Source organism: Salvelinus namaycush, chromosome 8, assembly GCF_016432855.1.
Source record: "Salvelinus namaycush isolate Seneca chromosome 8, SaNama_1.0, whole genome shotgun sequence".
Taxonomy (NCBI): domain Eukaryota; kingdom Metazoa; phylum Chordata; class Actinopteri; order Salmoniformes; family Salmonidae; genus Salvelinus; species Salvelinus namaycush.
In genome coordinates, this window is record NC_052314.1 from 41,079,002 (window position 1) to 41,099,545 (window position 20,544).

Genomic DNA, 20,544 nt, shown 5'->3' on the forward strand with positions numbered 1-20,544 from the left:
TCCAGGGTTTTGGTATGATGGTGTTGATGTGAGCCATGACCAGCCTTTCAAAGAACTTCATGGCTACTGATGTGAGTGCTATGGGGCGGTAGTCATTTAGGCAGGTTACCTTCGCTTTCTTGGGCACAGGGACTATGGTGGTCTGTTTGAAACATGTAGGTATTACAGACTTGGCCAGGGAGAGGTTGAAAATGTCATTGAAGACACTTGCCAGTTGGTCCGCGCATGCTTTGAGTACACATCCGGTATTCCACGAGCGTATAGTCCTCAATGTCATTGGATGAATCCCGGAACATATTCCAGTCTGTGCTAGCAAAACAGTCCTGTAGCGTAGCATCCGCGTCATCTTACCACTTTCGTATTGAGCGAGTCACTGGTTCTTCCTGCTTTCGTTTTTGCTTGTAAGCAGGAATCAGGAGGATAGAATTATGGATTTGCCAAATGGAGGGCAATGGAGAGCTTTGTATGCATCTCTGTGTGTGGAGTAAACGTGGTCTAGAGTTTTTTTCCTCTGATTGCACATGTAACATGCTGGTATGAAACGGATTTAAGTTTGCCTGCATTAAAGTCCCCGGCCACTTGGAGCACCGCTTCTGGATGAGCATTTTCTTGTTTGCTTATGTCCTTATACAGCTCGTTGAGTGCGGTCTTAGTGCCAGCATTGGTTTGTGGTGGTAAATTGACGGCTGCAAATAACATAGATGTGAACTCTCTTGGTAGATAGTGTGGTCTAGAGCTAATCATGAGGTATTCTACCTCAAGCGAGCAATACCTCGATACTTCTTAAAATATTAGACATTGCACACCAGCAGTTATTTACAAATAGACACACACCCCCGCCCGTCGTCTTACCAGAAGTAGCTGCTCTGTCCTGCCGAAACACAGAGAAGCCAGCCAGCTCTATATTATCCGTGTCTTCGTTCATCCAAGTCACAATGAAGCATAAGATATTACAGTTCTGAATGTCCCATTGGTAGGATAGCCTTAATTGTAGATCGTCCAGTTTGCGTTCCAATGATTGCACGTTGGCCAATAATACAGAGGGTAGTGGTGGTTTACTCACTCGCCAACAAATTCTCACAAGGCACCCAGACCTCCGCCCCCTGTATTTCTGTCTTTTCTTCACGCTAATGACAGGGATTTGGACCCCTGTCTCCGGGAAGCAGTATATCCTTCGAGTCAGACTCATTAAAGAAACAATCTTTGTCCAGTTTGAGATTAGTAATTGCTTTTCTGTCTGATGTCAGAAGCTATTTTCGGTCATAAGAGACGGTAGCAGCAACATTACAAAATACAGTACAAAATGAGTTACAAACAATGCGAAAAAACTAACAAAATATCACAGTTGGTTAGGAGCCCTTAAAAATGAACTGTGATTATTTTTCTTGCCTTTTGTTTATCCATTTTGAACAACACACTCACTCTTCATCCAAGTTCTGGCCTACTCTGTCACGTAGAGTAGACCAGAAGGCTAAACTGGAAAACCTAACCTCTATCAAAATAAAAAGATGGCGGAGCCGCAAAAGTTCTGTGCAAAGGTGTTTATTTACAAAGTGATTCCGGAACAAGAACAACAGTACTGCCATCAAACGTCTACCTTATGGGACAGTTTAAAACAATGCTGCCCCATCCACAGCTCAATCCAAAATGCCTCCCTCATGAACTGAAAGAGAGGCTCCTTTTGTAGGGCTAGCCCGTCCCCTCAGAACAATTACTACCCTAATTAATTAAGGAATTACCTAGTCAAACCTACATTTTCCATTAACTAAACATACTAAAGGATATACATTGCAACACGTTTTTAAACAATATCACAACATAACATTTACAACATTACATCACTACTGACAGTATCATTCAATATGCCCATTTACATTAATGAGCCATTTGGGACAGGCACTATAAAGTCAGCCCAATTCCCTTAGCTCGGGTCCTTTTCCAGCATACCCGGAAGCTACCGAGATGGAGAGAGAGAGGAACAGAACAAACAAACAAAGCGCTCATCCACAACATTGATAAGTATAATAAATATTGCATATCTTAAATATGAACACTGACAAGTGTGAAATGTATGTACTAAGACAGAAGTTAATTTGTGTGTCGACCCACATTGTTAACTTATCTTATAAGGGAGCAGGGAGGAGTGATGAATGTGTGCGTTAAAGAACCAAATGCTGCCCGCGGCCAGTGACGGACTTCTACGTCACAATTCGCCTACATTTTTTTCACTTGATAGCCAATTAGGTGAGGAGGCCGAGGCGGACTGCGGGCAGCGCCGCTGAGAAATAGATCATTACATGCATGACAACTCCATTGACTGTCTGACTCACCTACTACCTATGTAGATTGGCCAACACAAACACTTTGTTTGCTACATGTGGAAATTAAAAAGGATGGTTACTGTCAAAATTATACATAAAAAATGTTTATAGAATTTTGACATAGGTGTGAGATGATGGGCCTCGTGGTCCCCCCCGTGGTTTACAGTGGTTTACTGGAGAAACGTTGTCTCACCATAGAGGAAGAGCCGGGACAAAATCATTGGTCCACTTTCTTTCTGTAACTTGATTTACTATGAGAACGAGTGATGCATATAAAAGCACATTCCTCTGGTCTGAATTCTCAGAGGGAAAGCAAGGCGAACCTTCCCTCTCCCGTCTCTCTCTATCCCTGGTTGAAAGCATCCTGGCTGGGCTCAGAGGGTTGAACTTTCCCTTCAGTGTAGAACGCACAAAGGCTCACTCTATTCAGGATCAAAGCACAGACCGTCTGGGCACTTCATGGGCCCAGTTCTGGAAACTAGAAAAATGACCCTATCGTTGTTGTCGGATTCTTCACTTGACGAAAGACACTGTAGCTTCTCTAACCACCACACCATCTATTTAACAGTCTCTGTTGCATAATTCAAATGAAACCACTCTTTCATAACAGCATAAACATCATTCTTATTATTACTCATATTTTGACATTTCCCCACAACATCAGCTTTTGGCTTGGACATGGATTGTTCTCTGCTGTGGCATGTGTCTCTCGGTCATTAGGCTTTTCCCAAACATGGTATTTTAGTGAGTAAACCCCCATGCCCTTTATCCTGTCTGAGTTTTGCTGGGTTAGATATAGTCAGTCTGAACCAGGGCCCAATGTTCTCCACTGCTGACGTGACTGGACAAATTAGTGTTAGTTCAGCTAATATATTAAAACGGCTGCTGGGCCACCACAGAGGACATTGAGAAGTATTAGGAATGATAGCCCTGACTGTCACAGACGCTAACCACTTCTGACAAGGTGACAGCACATTTGGCTGCTATTTGCCAAAGAGAAAAAAAATACGTAAAAATTTCACGATGAGGCATTTTGATCTTTAATTCATACGGGATGTGGGGAATGTATATGGGCTATTCATATCTCAAAAGACTCTTTCTGATCCCCCCCCCCCCCCAAAAGCCGTATAGATAATCCACGGCATCACTTTTCAGATGGGAGTTCTTGCCTTCAACACGTTGATACATTTCTTTTTTTTCTTTTTCAAGGGTGTCAGTCACTCGTTATTGACAACCCATCCTTTCATACAGCTTTAAGGAGGAACAGCTCCTCGCAACTTCTGTACAACCCAAACTCACTCCTGTGTAGTCAACTAGCCGTACACGCTAAATATTCAAAGCGACTCCTGGATGTGTTTTATGCAGACAGAACCTGACAGACTTGAACCGACGCCAAGACAGATATGAAAGTGAGCACTGTCTATATGTCAAACCCCAATCTGGAAGTACTCAACTCCCCTTCCTCCTTAGGGCCCCAGCTGAAAGTCATTAACTTAAACAATGCCGTTCTTCTACTGATAGCTAGCTAGAAAAAATAATACTTAGGAGCATTATCATAACCATTTGAGGGGGATCTCAATTATCTCTTGTTCTCTGTGCTGTGCTCAGCAAGATTGCAGCTTGGTCAGTCGATGGCTTGGCTGGGAGGATGTAGTGTAACTGTACTACTTTGAGGTAAATGGTCCAGTGTTTACATCCTAGACCGGATTACATTAGCCAACTATGATTACCCATCTCTAATCTTAGCTTTTGTTTCAGTAAAATAATCAGAAACATACTCTGAGTGGAAGCATTTACAAAAACTAAATTCATACAACTATTTCCGTATAGTTGCTAGCCTACTAAGGAATGCAATTATAGGAAAACTTGCTCTTAGGGACTTCTCAGAGTCCAAACTATGCAATTGTACTGTATTGTTTTGTTTTGTATGATCTCAAAGAAAAATAGCGAGACCAGAGGTTACATTGTACAGTTTCATTTAATAAGTTTGAATGCAACATACATCAGCGTGCCATATCATATTACTTTTTTTTGCCATGAAACTCTTTAGTTTAAAGTCAGCACAACATACTGCATTTCAACTGAACTATAGAATGTCAATCAATAAAACATGTAATGTTGTGTAAAAAGGTAATAATAAAAATATTTGAAATCTTCAATATTACAGGCAGAGGTTAAAAAAAATACATTGGCTATTTAAAAAAATTAACATTAATATATACAACTGTCTGTCTTTGTTAGGCATTCCCTGCCGGACTATTAGTAGCACCTCACAATCCTTTCAAGTTGCACACTCCACTTCCCATCCCCCAGGAGCAGTGCCAAAGAGTCTAGGGTAAAAATGTTTTGCCTTTAATACTATAGCCCATAGAAACGCATTGAATAATACATTCGTAAAGGTGACCGACCACCTCGATTCGGACTTATGTAGCAAAATTTGAAATTGTGTTTTTTACATTAGAAAAAAGTAGAGACTCAGAGCTAGAAAATTGTATATCATACACTGCAGTTAAAGAACAATGGGGAAAGTAATTCTGCTTTGAAAGTTAAACTTTTAACTCCACTTTTGAGGAAATGGCCCTTGAATGTTTTGGTACACCTACTGGAGAGTTCTTCTTTGTCTACACCCATTCAACATCATTCACACCCTCTTAGCTCCACCCATCTCTTTAAGTATTCACATGTAAGGTAATTTGCTAAACTGAGTGATTAGTTTATTAAACAACCAAAGATTTCAAGACTAAAAGTGGTAAAAGTAGTAGCTTACAATAAGGAAAAACACCAGGTAAAAATACACTTTATCTAGTCCTTGGCCTATATCCTAATCTGACTTTGGTGCAGGTCATGTTGTTTTTCACATTACTGTCTTCTGGTGCGTTTGCAGTGGTCAGCAGAGGCGGACGGAGCTTTTCGTCGTTTGAAGGCGCTGTTCACCGAAGCGCCAGTGTTGGCGCATCCGGACCCTTCTTTGGCATTCATCGTAGAGGTGGACGCATCCGAGGCTGGGGTTGGAGCGGTGCTCTCACAGTGCTCGGGTACGCCACCGAAGCTCCACCCCTGTGCTTTTTTTTCAAAGAAGCTCGGGCCAGCGGAGCGGAATTATGATGTGGGGGATAGGGAGCTGTTGGCCATGGTTAAGGCCCTGAAGGTGTGGAGACACTGGCTTGAGGGGGCTAAGCACCCTTTCCTCATCTGGACTGACCACCGTAACCTGGAGTATATCCGATCAGCTAGGAGACTGAATCCTCGTCAGGCAAGGTGGGCCATGTATTTCACCCGATTTCATTTTACGATCTCGTATCGACCAGGTTCCCTCAATACGAAGGCCGACGCGCTGTCCCGCCTATATGACACTGATGACCGGTCCATCGATCCTACTCCCATCATTCCGGCTGCCAAGCTGGTAGCACCGGTAGTATGGGAGGTGGACGCGGACATCGAGCAGGCACTACAGGAGGAACCTGCGCCTCCACAGTGCCCGGAGGGTCGTAGGTACGTGCTGCTCGCTGTTCGTGATCAATTGATTCGGTGGGCTCATAGTCTACCCTCGTCAGGTCACCCGGGTATTTCGAGGACGGTGCGAGGTCTTAGAGGGAAGTACTGGTGGCCTACCTTCTTGAGAGACGTGCGCTTCTATGTCTCCTCCTGTTCGGTGTGCGCCCAGAATAAGGCTCCTAGGCACTTGCCACGGGGGAAATTACAACCCCTCCCCGTTCCACAACGGCCGTGGTCCCATCTATCGGTTGATTTTCTTACGGATCTTCCCCTGTCTCAGGGGAATACGACGATCCTGGTCGTTGTGGATCGGTTCTCGAAGTCCTGCCGTCTTATCCCTTTGCCCGGTCTCCCTACGGCCCTACAGACTGCGGAGGCACTGTTCACCCATGTCTTCCGGCACTACGGGGTGCCCGAGGATATCGTTTCTGATCGGGGTCCCCAGTTTACGTCACGAGTATGGAAGGCGTTTATGGAGCGTCTGGGGGTCTCGGTCAGCCTGACCTCGGGGTATCACCCGGAGAGTAATGGGCAGGTGGAAAGAGTGAACCAGGAGGTGGGTAGGTTTCTGAGGTCGTATTGCCAGGACTGGCCAGGGGAGTGGGCGAGATACATCCCCTGGGCTGAAATGGCCCAGAACTCACTAAGCCACTCCTCTATTAATATGTCACCGTTTGAGTGCGTGTTAGGGTACCAGCCGGTTCTGGCACCATGGCATCAGAGCCAGACTGAGGCTCCTGCGGTGGAGGAGTGGGTGCAGCACTCTAAGGATACCTGGAAAGCCGTCCAGATGTCATTGCGTCAGGCGAGTGGACGGCAGAAGAGGAGCGCTGACCGTCACCGCAGTGAGGCCCCCGTGTTTGCACTGGGGGACAGGGTCTGGCTCTCGACCCGAAACCTGCCCCTCCGCCTGCCCTGCCGGAAGCTGGGTCCGCAGTGTGTAGGGCCATTTAAAGTCCTGAGGAGAATAAACGAGGTGTGTTATCGATTGTTACTCCCTTCGTATTATCGTATTAACCCCTCGTTTCATGTGTCTCTCCTCAGGCCGGTTGTAGCTGGTCCCATGCAGGAAGGTGAGGTTCCGGAGGTCCCTCCGCCTCCTCTGGACATCGAGTGAGGGTGAGGGGCCTGCAGTACCTCGTGGACTGGGAGGGGTACGGGCCGGAGGAGAGGTGCTGGGTCCCGGTGGGGGATATATTGGATCCCACTATGCTAAGGGAGTTTCATCGCCACCATCCGGATCGCCCTGCGCCTCGCCCCCCGGGTCGTCCCCGAGGCCGGTGTCGGCGCGCTGCGGGAGCCGCGCGTCAGGGGGGGTACTGTCACGAATACAACTGAAGGTGGCTCCCCTTCCTGTTCGGGTGGCGCTCGGTGGTCGTCGTCACCGGTCTACTAGCTGCCACCGATCCCTTTTTCCTTTTCGTTTGTTTTTGTCTAATTGTTTTCACCTGTTCCTTGTTGGGGTTTTGGGAAGGGTGTTATTTAAGTTCGTTTAGCTCGCTGGTGTTTGTGCGGGCTTGTTGTTATTTGACGTATGTGGTGTTTGTGTTCTCTTGGGTTTTCGCTGACCGGTATTTTTAGTAACTATTGTTTTGGGTTTGTTGCACCTGTGTTTTGGGCTTCACCCGTGTTTGTAACTGGTTACTTGACAAAAGGACATTAAAGCGTTTTTCCCGTCCACCTTCTGCTCTCTGCGTCTGACTCCACACCCATCACTCTCCAGACGTTACAACATGTAGCTAGCTAAACAATGAACCGGCATAATCCCAGCTCACACTACTACCAACCAATACAAACATTCTCATAGCTGTAGTATGAATCTGCAGGTAGCTAAAGCTAACCAACTAGGTACAATGTTAGCTAGCTAATATTAGGCTATATCTAAGAATGCGAATAGATTTCTGATTTGAATAATATTACTAGACAGATCATACATGTAACGTTAGCTAGCGAGCCAGCAAGCTAACGTTCGTTAGCTAGCTAGCTAACAGTACGATTTAACATGCAATTAAAATGACTTTCTGACAAAATTAGAAACGTATTATATCTGAAAATGTATCTAGACTCTTACCCGTATACACGGATGAACGCTTCACGGCGTTTCACTTTTTGAACGCTTCACCATTTCACTTTTTGTTTTGTTTGTAGCTACCTTGTTTGGCCAGTGTTGTGTCAAGTTACGTGGCGTGTGCAGAAAGTAGCATATCACTTTTTCCAACTGATCTTTTGATAGATGTCACAACTTCCTCCGAAGTCCGTCCCTCTTCTTGTTCGTGCGGCGTTCGGCGGTCGACGTCACCGGCTTTCTAGCTACTGCCGATCCACTTTTCATTTTCCATTTGTTTTGTCTTTGTTTCACACACCTGTTGTCAATCTCACAATCACGTGTTCATTATTTAACCCTCTGTTCCCCACATGGTTTTTGTGAGTGATTGTTTATTGTATATTTCGGTCCGTCTGTGTGTGCTAAAGATGTTTCTTTGTATATTTGCCTTTTTTGAGTAAAGCACGTTTTTTACTCGTATCTGCTGTCCTGCGCCTGACTCTCTCACCAGCTACACACAGGACTCATTACAATAGATCAGTTGGAATTCAGTGTGGTAGAAAGCACACTGAATTGGCACTGTATTGTCCTCAAAGTGCGCAAAGAAGTTGTTTAATTTGTCTGGGAGCAAGACGTTGATGTCTGCGACGGGGCTGGTTTTCTTTTTGTAATCCGTGACTGTCTGTAGACCCTGCCACATACGTCTCGTGTTTGAGCCGTTGAACTGCGACTCTACTTTGTCTTTATACTGACGCTTTGCTTGTTTGATTGCCTTGTGTAGGGAATAGCTACGCTGTTTGTATTCGGTCATGTTTTCAGTCGCCTTGCCATGATTAAATGCGGTGGTTCGCGCTTTCAGTTTTGCGCGAATGCTGCAATCGATTCATGGTTTCTGGTTAGGGAAGATTGTAATAGTCACAGAGGGTACAACATCTCCAATGCACTTCCTAATAAACTCACTCACCGAGTCAGCGTATATGTCGATGTTATTGTCTGAGGCTACCCGGAACATATCCCAGTCCACGTGATTGAAGCAATCTTGAAGCATGGAATCCGATTGGTCAGACCAGTGTTGGATAGACCTAAGCACGGGCACAACCTGTTTTAGTTTCTGCCTATAGGAGGGGAGCAACAAGATGAAGTCATGATCAGATTTGCCGAAGGAAGGGCGGGGAAGGGCCTTGTATGCATCAGCGAAGTTAGAGTAGCAGTGGTCCAATGTTTTGCTCGGGCAGGTGCAACAATCAATGTGCTGGTAGAATTTGGGTAACCTTGTTCTCAAATTAGCTTTGTAAAATCCCCAGCTACAATAAATGCAGCCTCAGGGTATATGCTTTCTAGTTTACATCAATGGACTTTAAGTTATTTCAGGGCCGTCGAGGTATCTGCTTGGAGGGAGGGGGATATACACGGCTGTGACTATAATCAGAGAGAATTCTCTTGGAAGACAATGCGGTCGGCATTTGATTGTAAGGAATTCTAGGTCAGGTGAACAAAAGGAGTTAAGTTCCTGTATGTTGTTATGATTACACCATGAGTCGTTAATCATGAGGCATACGCCTTTCTTCTTACCAGAGAGATGTTTGTTTCTGTCGGCGCGATGCATGAAGAAACCCGGTGGCTGTACCGACTCTGACAACATATCCCGAGTGAGTCATGTTTCCGTGAAACAGAGAATGTTACAATCTCTGATGTCTCTCTGGAAGTTAACTCGTGCCATAATTTCGTCCACCTTGTTGTCTAGAGATTGGACATTGGCGAGTAGTATGCTCGGAAGCGGTGGACGCCTCTCCTGCGGCGACGACTTTGTTTTGGGTCAGCCTCTGGGATTATAGCCAATGTCCAGGGTGGAGGTCCGAACAAAGGACCCGCTTCGGGAAAGTTGTATTCCTGGTTGTAATGTTGGTAAGTTGACGTTTGCCCTTATATCCAATAGTTATTCTCGGCTGTATGTAATAACACTTAAGATTTTTGGGGCTAACAATGTAAGAAATAATACATTAAAAAACTAAATACTGCGTAGTTTCCTAAGGACGTGAAGCTAGGCGCCCATCTTTGTTGGCACCATCTTGCTTTTGACTGGTACTGTAAAAAAAAAAATGTGTGCCTGTTTTGCATGCTATTTTGGCATTAATACATGTCACATATCAGTTTGCAAACAATGTATAAAAAAAATGTATCATTGAGTTAATAAAGCCGCATACAAACATGGTCTCTTTTTTTGATATCTTGAGGAAGGAAGCTCCAAAATGCAGGTTTTTCAGCCTAGCTCTGTGCTTTCTGTGGTGGTGGGGCAGCCAGCAGAAAATAGGGAGCTTAAGGGTTGGTAATGTTCTCTAGTTGCACCATGATTGGCTCAGTGTTCTGTCACTCATGGGGACACTATGTCATTGCAAAATCTACAGGGAGAGCTCGAAAATTCAAGCCCCTTGGATGCTGTCATACAGTATAGTTACATCTAAGAAGGCTCAAAGTCATTGGCCACAGATAAAATGACGTCAAATCACGTTATATCTACAGTAGATTGGATTGATCATGTCAACATAATTTCAAAATATTAGCAAATCCTTTTCAATCCTTTTCATATGAAGATAAATTATAGATAAAACGTGTTGGTGCTCATCGGCCATGAACATTACACAACAAGTTGGAAATCGCCAATTCAACAATGAGTGGTTTGGAAGGACTCCGTGGCAAACTGCAAGCATTGTAAAACAATCACTAGCCTGCTATTCAGTGAAGTGGATGTGTGGTCCAATTCTGGGTTTAACATTCAACATTGGCCATGCTGTCAATCCAGCATGATTTTTGCCGCTTTCAAAACAACTGGAAACTTGGAACTGCGAAATCTCAGACTTCAGTGAGTTCAAGACAACTAGGAACTGGGAAAATACATTTCAGCGGTCATCCAACTCGGAATTCCAAGTCGGGAACTCAGGCCTCTTTCTAGAGCTCCGACCTGAAGATCACTAACATCATGATTCAACCTTGTTTTTTTCCGAGTTCCCAGTTGTCTTGAAAGCACCAAAATTTGCCCACAAAGGACCGACGCGCCACCTTCCTGTTCATGTGAGCACAGCACAACAAGGTGAGTCCAAAAATGTCTTGAATGCTGCTGCATAAATGATGTAATATGCCAGGGTGTAACAGACACATTGTGAGTCGAGAAGCAGGTGCAGGTGAAACGTTTAATAAAACAACAAACATGAAACGAGACAACATAACAGTGGCTTTTAAGCATGAACAAAGAAACAATACTGACTTAGGAAGGAACCCAAGGGAGTGACAGATATAGGGGAGCTAATCAGGAAGGTAATGGAGTCCAGGTGAGTATCATGACGATCTGCAGGTGTGCGTAATGATGGATCCCAGGACCAGTGGTCAGTATACCAGCAACGTCGAATGCCGGAGGGGAGGAGCTGGAGTAGACGTGACACAGGGAAATATGTATACTGTAGCTAAGAAAGTAATACTAAGTGTATGTTGTGTAGTAAACGGTTAGTAGCCCATGTGCCTCACCCTAATACATTTGTCTGCTTTCCCCCTTATAACTTAGCCTACTGTTAGCCTACACATGTAGTCTATAACCTGTTTTAGATCAATGTCATCATCGAATATTGTAAGAGCTTTCATTATCTGCTTATATGCAACCTTTATTTATCCTACGGTTCTGACTTGGTATACAGGGAGAATGGTTTAAGAATGGCCCATGTTCTGAATTCTGTCACTATACATTTCCAAAGTGCTGAACAAATAGTTATATTGAGTACGTCCTTCCTAGCTTGCTCATTAATGTCTTAAATCGAAATTACGGATTGCTTCTTATCCGCTCGTCGTCCCCTTATGCCATAGTTTGTACATCTCAATTGTCAGTAGAAACCACATTTGTTTAAGCAAGTCAGCCATATCAGCTATGTTTTTTGAAAAGGCTGTAAATGAGGCTGAATGAACTGTTTCACTGTCAGACAAGGTTCTGTTGATAGCCAGGTGTAAGGTGTTGGGACTGCTGTTGGGACTGCTGTTGGGACAGCTTTATGTAGGCCCTAACAATTTGTGGGAACCATTTGTCACCATTATAGTCTAATGAATGTATTGTTTAGTGTTGTGTTGTGTAGGGGCTTGCCCCACCAAGATTTACATGCTAAAATCGCCACTGGCCACATGCCATAGCCAGATCAGGGCCTAACAAAATGTCACGCCCTGACCATAGATTGCTTTGTATGTTTCTATGTTTTGTTTGGTCAGGGTGTGATGTGGGTGGGCATTCTATGTTGTATGTCTAGGTTGTCTATTTCTGTGTTTGGCCTAGTATGGTTCCCAATCAGAGGCAGGTGTTTTTCGTTGTCTCTGATTGGGAGCCATATTTAGGTAGCCTGTTTTCCTTTGGGTTTTGTGGGTGGTTGTTTCCTGTGTCTGTGTTATCACCATACGGGACTGTTTCGTTTTCGTTTTGTATTTCATGTTGTTATTTTGGTATTTCTTAGTGTTCAGTTAATAAACCGAATATGGACACTTACCACACTTACCACCATTGGTCCGACATCTCTTCTCATTCCAACGACGAGCGTTACACAAAAGGACAACTCAGAGTATGCTATTTTGTTCTTCTGAAATAGATAACATTTTCTTCATATCATGTTTCTTTAGACCTGTCTAAAATAAATAATGGATTTATTGTGATGGTGTAGGCTATATTACATGGATTTATTAGACTTTTTAAAATGTAGATGTTCCAAAGGTCTGCATCAGTGGCTTGTAGGCTGTGTGTGGAAGCCGGGAGATGCTAAATGTGTTTGTTAATTAATGGTCAATTACTATGAGACCGGCATTTATTTGCTTGACAATCACTGGCTGACAAAGTTTTATGACCGCCACAGCCCTATGCATGGTGTGTAAATTGAGACTGTGTTGTGTAAGTAACGCTATATCCGTCATCTGCAGGGCCTTTGACATTTGGACAAAGCAGTGTGGCATTTGTGTGAGGATGTCTGACATCACTAGTCTGATTACTGAATGGAAACAGCCTTGGGGCTTATATTATTTTGCTCTAAAGTGTCTGTTACCTAAAAGCATCATTGTCAAAGTCACCCTGCTTTGCGTCCCGCCAAGCAGTAAAGCTATTCCAGGAGATTTTTCTACTGACTGATTAAAGCGGCAATCAGCAGTTTAAAAAAATAAGAAAGATTCCTCCCACCACTGTTTCGGTAAAAAGTGGGGAGGATGGGGCTGGAGAAATGTAACCACATTCAAATTCAAAGACAGAGCTATGGATGCAAGGACTGGCCATCCATGATATCAAAATTATAGTTTAAATCATGTTTTGAGGGTTTTCAGTGTTTACAAACATTGGAGTTAAACAAGATTATATTTTGGGTTCTGATGGTTGAACGAAGCTCATGAGGCAATTCTAAGTTATATTATTCAAGAATCAATGGGTAAATATCATTAATTTATACATCCAAAAATGATTGCTCCTTTAAATGTAACAAATGAAATGTAAATATTGTTGGCAGATTATTATAGTCTTCTCCTAGAATCAGTATAGAACTCTGCTGGCAACAAAAGGTACAGTAGACAGGTGTAGGCCAGATCATCACAACGGACAGTATCCTCCTTCATCTGTCATGTACGGTAGCAGTATACTGGACAGTAGCAGTGATATCTTAGGTGCTGTGTAAAATTGGTATGAGTGTGTTAACATTAGGCTCACAGCTAATGTCTGCCCCATGTATTCTCTATTTCCTTTAAACCCCAAATCCCAGCAGATCATAATGAGAAATACACCAGATGACACTATAAATAGACCTGTTTCCATGTCACACACATTCCCATTAACATTAATGTAAGTACACTCACACACTCTAAGACCATGCATACTGAATGTTGACCCTACAGTCTCGTGGACCAAGTGTAACATTTACACAGGGTACATGGGGATTAACGTCTGGGATCTGGGCACGTATTATTATAGAGCTGGTCTGGCAGGAGGTCAAGATGACCATGAGCTACAGTACATCATGTGTTTTGGGCGAAGGTGCGTCCACCTTGTAGATGACAAAAGGTTTGGCTCATGGGAGAAGGTATTTTTATACCAGAAAGATGATGCGTTTCCTGCAATAAATAGATAACAGTAGAAATATAATCTTGGGTTCTGTGACACATATAGGCTCTGTTGTGTGCATGAATACAGCATTCACTACCATATAGTATTCCATAAAGGCAACAACAAAAAAGTTTTTAAAAATAATCCAAGCTAGAGGTGTCATTTCAGTGACACGTGTTCTTTAGTAGACTTACAGTAAACCTGCTCAGAAAGTTCCTGGAGCCTTCTCGGTAGACGTGGGAGATCTCAATGAAATCTCACATCATTCCCTCCTCTGACGGCTCCACGTTCTCGTAGAATTTCTGAGCTTTGTACTAGAACTGCGTCTCTACTTGACTGTGATACATACACACACACACACACACACACACACACAGAGACTAGTTGAAGAGTCTGTTACACACAATTGACCTTTTCACATGGCCATAGTCAAGTACTGTAATAGAAATAAGGCCATGTTCATAAACATAACAAAATAATCATCCTCCCTCATCTTAAATGGCACCGACCGCCACTGGTATGTACCGTATGCGCCCAATGGCAAGAAATGCACTGTAAATAAGTACACACTTTTACTATACATTTTGTTATTCAAGCCCATGCTGATGTTGCATGAACTTTGACACTGAAGTATGCTTTTTTCTCACCAGTTTCAGTAAAATGTATATGTTTCTGTATGTGTTGTAGCTTTTCGTGAGTAGAGTCTTTACAGTGAGAGGGAACTTTTATTGCCATATGTTCTAAGAGCTCATTAAATCCAAAAGAATCAACAGACATTTCTCCGGGCTTAAGTGACACGTTTACAGAGGATGTGGGTCAGAGGGTGCAGTGCGTTTGGCAGCTAAAGACGTGCCACGGCTGAATTTATGACACCATGATGCAACATTGCTCTGTCGTCTCATTATAATGTCATTTGCCTCCATGGAGCTGAATGATCTCCAAAACACTAAAAGGCACCTGACCTGACTGGGAGTTCCAGGAGTGGGATTTCCATTGCCACCTACAAAAAATCAGGAGTTAATCAGGGGTTAAAACCAAGATGAAGCAGACAATTGGAGGGTCGGCCCATCCCACTAGCAGACACTGTTTGAATCAATATTGTTTCAATGTAAATTTTCAAAGTACAGTTTGACGTGAAACAAACATGTAAAATATACTGAATAAAAATATAAAAGCAAAATGTAAAGTGTTGGTCCTATGTCTTATGAGCTGAAATAAAAGAACCCAGAAATTATTCAGATGCACAAAAATATTACTTCTCTCAAATTTGGTGCTCAAATACATTTCTCATTTGCCAAGAAGCTGATTAAACAGCATGATCATATCACAGATGCACCTTGTTCTGGGGACAATAAAGGCCATTGTCAGGTGTGTGCGTACTGGTAGCGAAGTCAGGTGCAGGAGAGCAGAGATTTGTGAACAGGCGCACTGTCACGCCCTGACCGTAGAGATCTTTTTATTCTCTATGTTTGGTTGGTCAGGGTGTGACTCGGGTAGGAAACTCTATGTTCTGTGTTTCTATGTTTTGGCCGGGTATGGTTCTCAATCAGGTACAGCTGTCTATCGTTGTCTCTGATTGGGAATCATACTTAGGCAGCCTTATTTCCTTTTGTATTTTGTGGGTAGTTGTCTTTGTTAGTGGCCTGTATAGCCCTAGTAAGCTTCACATTCATTTTTGTTGTTTCTTTTTTTGTTGGCGACATTTATAATAATGAAAAATGTATGCTCACCACGCTGCACCTTGGTCCGGTCATTTCCACAACGACGGCAATCGTGACACGCACACTTTATTGAGGCAAAAGTGCAAAACGCACAAAAGTCACAAGAATTATGTTTACCAATAAACATCTTCATGAAATAACACGGAAAAACAAACCGACTTCGGCGGAAGTCGTGACAGCCATTCTAAATAAGTGTAGTTTTGTCACACAACACAATGCCACAGATGTCTCAAGTTTCCCCTGAGCTGTTGCCAGATAATTTAATGTTAATTTCTCTACCATAAGCCTCCTTTAACATAATTTTTGAATATTTGGCAGTACGTTCAACCGGCCTCACAACCGCAGACCACGTGTAACCACGCCAGCCCATCGTCTGAGACCAGCCACCCGGACAGCTGATGAGACTGTGGGTTTGCACAACCGAAGAATTTCTGCAGAAACCGTCTTAGGGAAGCTCATCTGCGTGCTCGTCGTCCACACCAGGGTCTTGATCTGACTGCAGTTTGGCGTCATAACCGACTTCAGTCGGCAAATGCTCACCGTTGATGGCCACTGGCACGCTGGAGAAGTGTGCATTTCACAGATGAATCCTGGTATGGCGTCATGTGGGTGAGCGGTTTGCTGATGTCAACGTTGTGAACATAGTGCTCCATGGTGGCGGAGGGGTTATGGTACGGGCAGGCATAAGCTACGGACAACAAATACAATTGCATTTTATCGATGACAATTTGAAAGTACAGCGATACCGTGACAAGATCCTGAGGCCCATTGTCGTGCTATTCATCCACCGCCATAACCTCATGTTTCAGCGTGATAATGCACATCCCCATGTCGCAAGGATCTGTATACAACTCCTGGAAGTTGAAATGTCCCAGTTCTTCATGGCCTGCATATTCACCAGACATGTCACCCGTTGAGCATGTTTGGGATGCTCTGGATTGACTAGTACGACAGTGCTTTCCAGTTCACGCCAAAATCCAGCAACTTCGCACAGCCATTGAAGAGGAGTGGGACAATATTTCACAGGCCACAATCAACAGCCTAACCAACTCTTTTCCAAAGGAGATGTCACGGATCCCTCTGGTACTGTTGCTCATTCCGTGCACCAGTTTCGGAGGTCTACGTCACCGGCCTCTAGGAACTGAACTGTGTCATTACGCACACCTGGTCCCCATATTCTCCCCTGATTAGTAATTGTGTAAGTGTGCCCTTTGTTCACCATTGTCTTGTCGATTATTGTTCCAATGTCCGTTGTGCCTGTGAGTACCTTTGCTTTGCTGTTTTTTTTAAAAGTACCTGTGACCAACATATGCATATCTATATTCCCAGTCATGTGAAATCCATAGATTACAGCCTAATTCATTTATATAAATTGACTGATTTTCTTATATGAACTGTAACTCAGTAAAATATTTTAAAATTGCTGCATGTTGCGTTTATATTTTAGTTCCGTACTGTTTTCATCTCATTTCATCCAGGGTTGTAAACATTGAAATTACGTTAAAACTTAAACTTAACTGCATTGACTTAACTTGACAAACAGATTGTTACATCAATCTAATTTCAACATAATCGTCAGAATTATGAATATGTTGAAATTGTGTTGAAAATTCCAAATAGGAAACGGAAAAAATATTTGTCATCCTATATTCAATATTGGGTGGTTGAAATGATGTTGAATTTCATATTTGATTAGTCATATTTTATTTGACCTTGTTTCAATGTTGATAGTAAAATGGTATGTTTGAATCAACGTCATTGTTTCAACGTCATGCCATCAACCTAAATAAAGAGGTATATTGAAATAAAATGGGAAGTCACAGTCCAACAATTCCTGTCTGAACATTGACTCCTACTGGTATATGGGGGGTAATGCACTTCAGTGAGAAGTCTACCATCCAGATGCCTACCTCTATGTACCCCGCTTGGCAAACAAGCTGCGTTCGATTCAGCTGAGCTGTCATGTCAACACATTTAAACATTGATCATCTTACATACTGTACCAATTTGTGTAGACTACCAAAATAACATTGAATAGTTTAAAGTAATTCCTCTAACTTTTCTTACACAAGCTGATGGGAGAGTAAATCCGGAGTGAGGTTGGATTTATGTGAACTACATTGATATCTGATTTGCCCAACAAAAGGACAGCATCATTTCAACTTGTAGCTAGGTATACTGTCATTCATCCAAGGTTGATTGGATCTTTAGAAGTTTAGAAGTAGCTACCGTTAGCCCTATACATAGGATGTCAAATTCACGATATGAATAATACACTTTTACATTTGGATATGGTCTTCTGTATGAAGGATGGTTGGTTGATTTCAAATTTGATCTGTACGTTATCAATATGTTGGATTCATGTCTCCATCTCAAACAGACATCGAAGTTGAAGAACAGGACTAACTCAAATCAAACTTTATTTGAAGTGCATTTCATGTTTGATTTGATTAAGTGCTATTCTATAAATTGGATTTTTGGTTGAGATGGAGACTTGAATGCAACATATCGATCATTCATTTGTAGATACACTGGATATTGAATTTAAATGCAACCAAATATCACCATTTGAAGGAGATGTATCTTCTGCATGCATAGTATATATACTGTATATTATGAATAACATATATAACAGACAATCTATTCTACGCAAATGAGTATGGAAGCTGGTCATTGTCTAAATGTGTTGACATGATAGCTCAGCTCAAATGACCACAGTTTGTTTCCAAAGCTCATATACCAGTAGGAGTCACTTTTCAGGCAGAAATCGTTGGACTGTGGCTTCACATTTTATTTCAATATACAGTTGAAGTCGGAGGTTTACATACACTTAGGTTGAAGTCATTAAAACAAGTTTTTCAACCGCTCCACTAATTTCTTGTTAACAAACTATAGTTTTGGCAAGTCGGTTAGGACATCTACTTTGTGCATGACACAAGTCATTTTTCCAACAATTGTTTACAGACAGGTTATTTCACTGTATCACAATTCCAGTGGGTCAGAAGTTTACATACACTAAGTTGACTGTGCCTTTAAACAGCTTGGAAAATTCCAGAAAATGATGTCATGGCTTTAGAAGCTTCTGATAGGCTAATTGACATAATTTGAGTCAATTGGAGGTGTACCTGTGAATGTATTTCAAGGCCTACCTTCAAACTCAGCGCCTCTTTGCTTGACATGGAAAAATCAAAAGGTTCATCCTTGGGAGCAATTTCCAAATGCCTGAAGGTACCACGTTCATCTGTACAAACAATAGTACGCAAGTATAAACACCATGGGACCACTCAGCCGTCATACCACTCAGGAAGGAGACGTGTTCTGTCTCCTAGAGATGAACGTACTTTGGTGTGAAAAGTGCAAATCAATCCCAGAAGAACAGCAAAGGACCTTATGAAGATGCTGGAGAAAACAGGTATCTATATCGACATAACCTGAAAGGCCGCTCAGCAAGGAAGAAGCCACTGTTCCAAAACTGCCATAAAAAAAGCCAGACTATGGTTTGCAACTGCACATGGGGACAAAGATTGTACTTTTTGGAGAAATGGAGAAATGTCCTCTTGATGAAACAAAAATACAGCTGTTTGGCCATAATGACCATCGTTATATTTGGAGGAAAAATGGAGAGGCTTGCAAGCCAAAGAACACCATCCCAACCGTGAAGCACGGGGGTGGCAGCATTATGTTGTGGGGTGCTTTGTTGCAGGAGGGACTGGTGTACTTCACAAAATAGATGGCATCATGAGGACGGAAAATTATGTGGATATATTGAAGCAACATCTCAAGACAACAATCAGGAAGTTAAAGCTTGGTCGCAAATGGGTCTTCCAAATGGACAATGACCCCAAGCATACTTCCAAAGTTGTGACAAAATGGCTTAAGGACAACAAAGTCAAGGTATTGGAGTGGCCATCACAGAGCCCTGACCTCAATCCCATAGAACATTTGTGGGCAGAACTGAAAAAGCATATGCGAGCAAGGAGACCTACAAACGTGACTCAGTTACACCAGCTCTGTCAGGAGGAATGGGCCACAATTCACCCAACTTATTGTGGGATTCTTGTGGAAGGCTACCAGAAACGTTTGACCCAAGTTAAACAATTTAAAGGCAATGCTACCAATTACTAATTGAGTGTATGTAATCTTCTGACCCACTGGGAATGTGATGAAAGAAATAAAAGCTGAAATAAATCATTCTCTCTACTATTATTCTGACATTTCACATTCTTAAAATAAAGTGATGATCCTAACTGACCTAAAATAGGGAATTTTTACTAGGATTAAATGTCAGGAATTGTGAAAAACTGAGTTTAAATGTATTTGGCTAAGGTGTATGTAAACTTCCGACTTCATCTGTACCCCTTTTTTTTAGGTAGATATGACGTTGAAACAATGACGTTGATTCAAACATACCATTTTACTATCAACATTGAAACAAGGTCTAATAAAATATATCTAATCAAATCTCAAATTAAATAACATCAACCACCCAATATACGTATATTGAATATATGATGAAAAATATGTTTCACATTTCTATGTGAAATTTCAACTTGTACATAGAGTAGTTCTGATGATTATGTTGAAATTAGATAAATGTAACAACCTGTTAGTCAAGGTAAGTCAATGTATTTAAGGTAAAGTTTTACCCTTATTTCAATTTTTACAACGCTGGTTGAAATTGGATGAAAACAGTACTGATTGATGACTTATTTTCCACATTGATTCCACTTCACAGTATGTTGAAATGACCAGTGTGTGCCCAGAGGGATGCCAAGCACATTCAAGACCTCTGGAATCAGGTGTTCACTTGGCAGACCATTTTATCAGAGAAATGTTTCAGGATCACAAGGCATCAGGTTT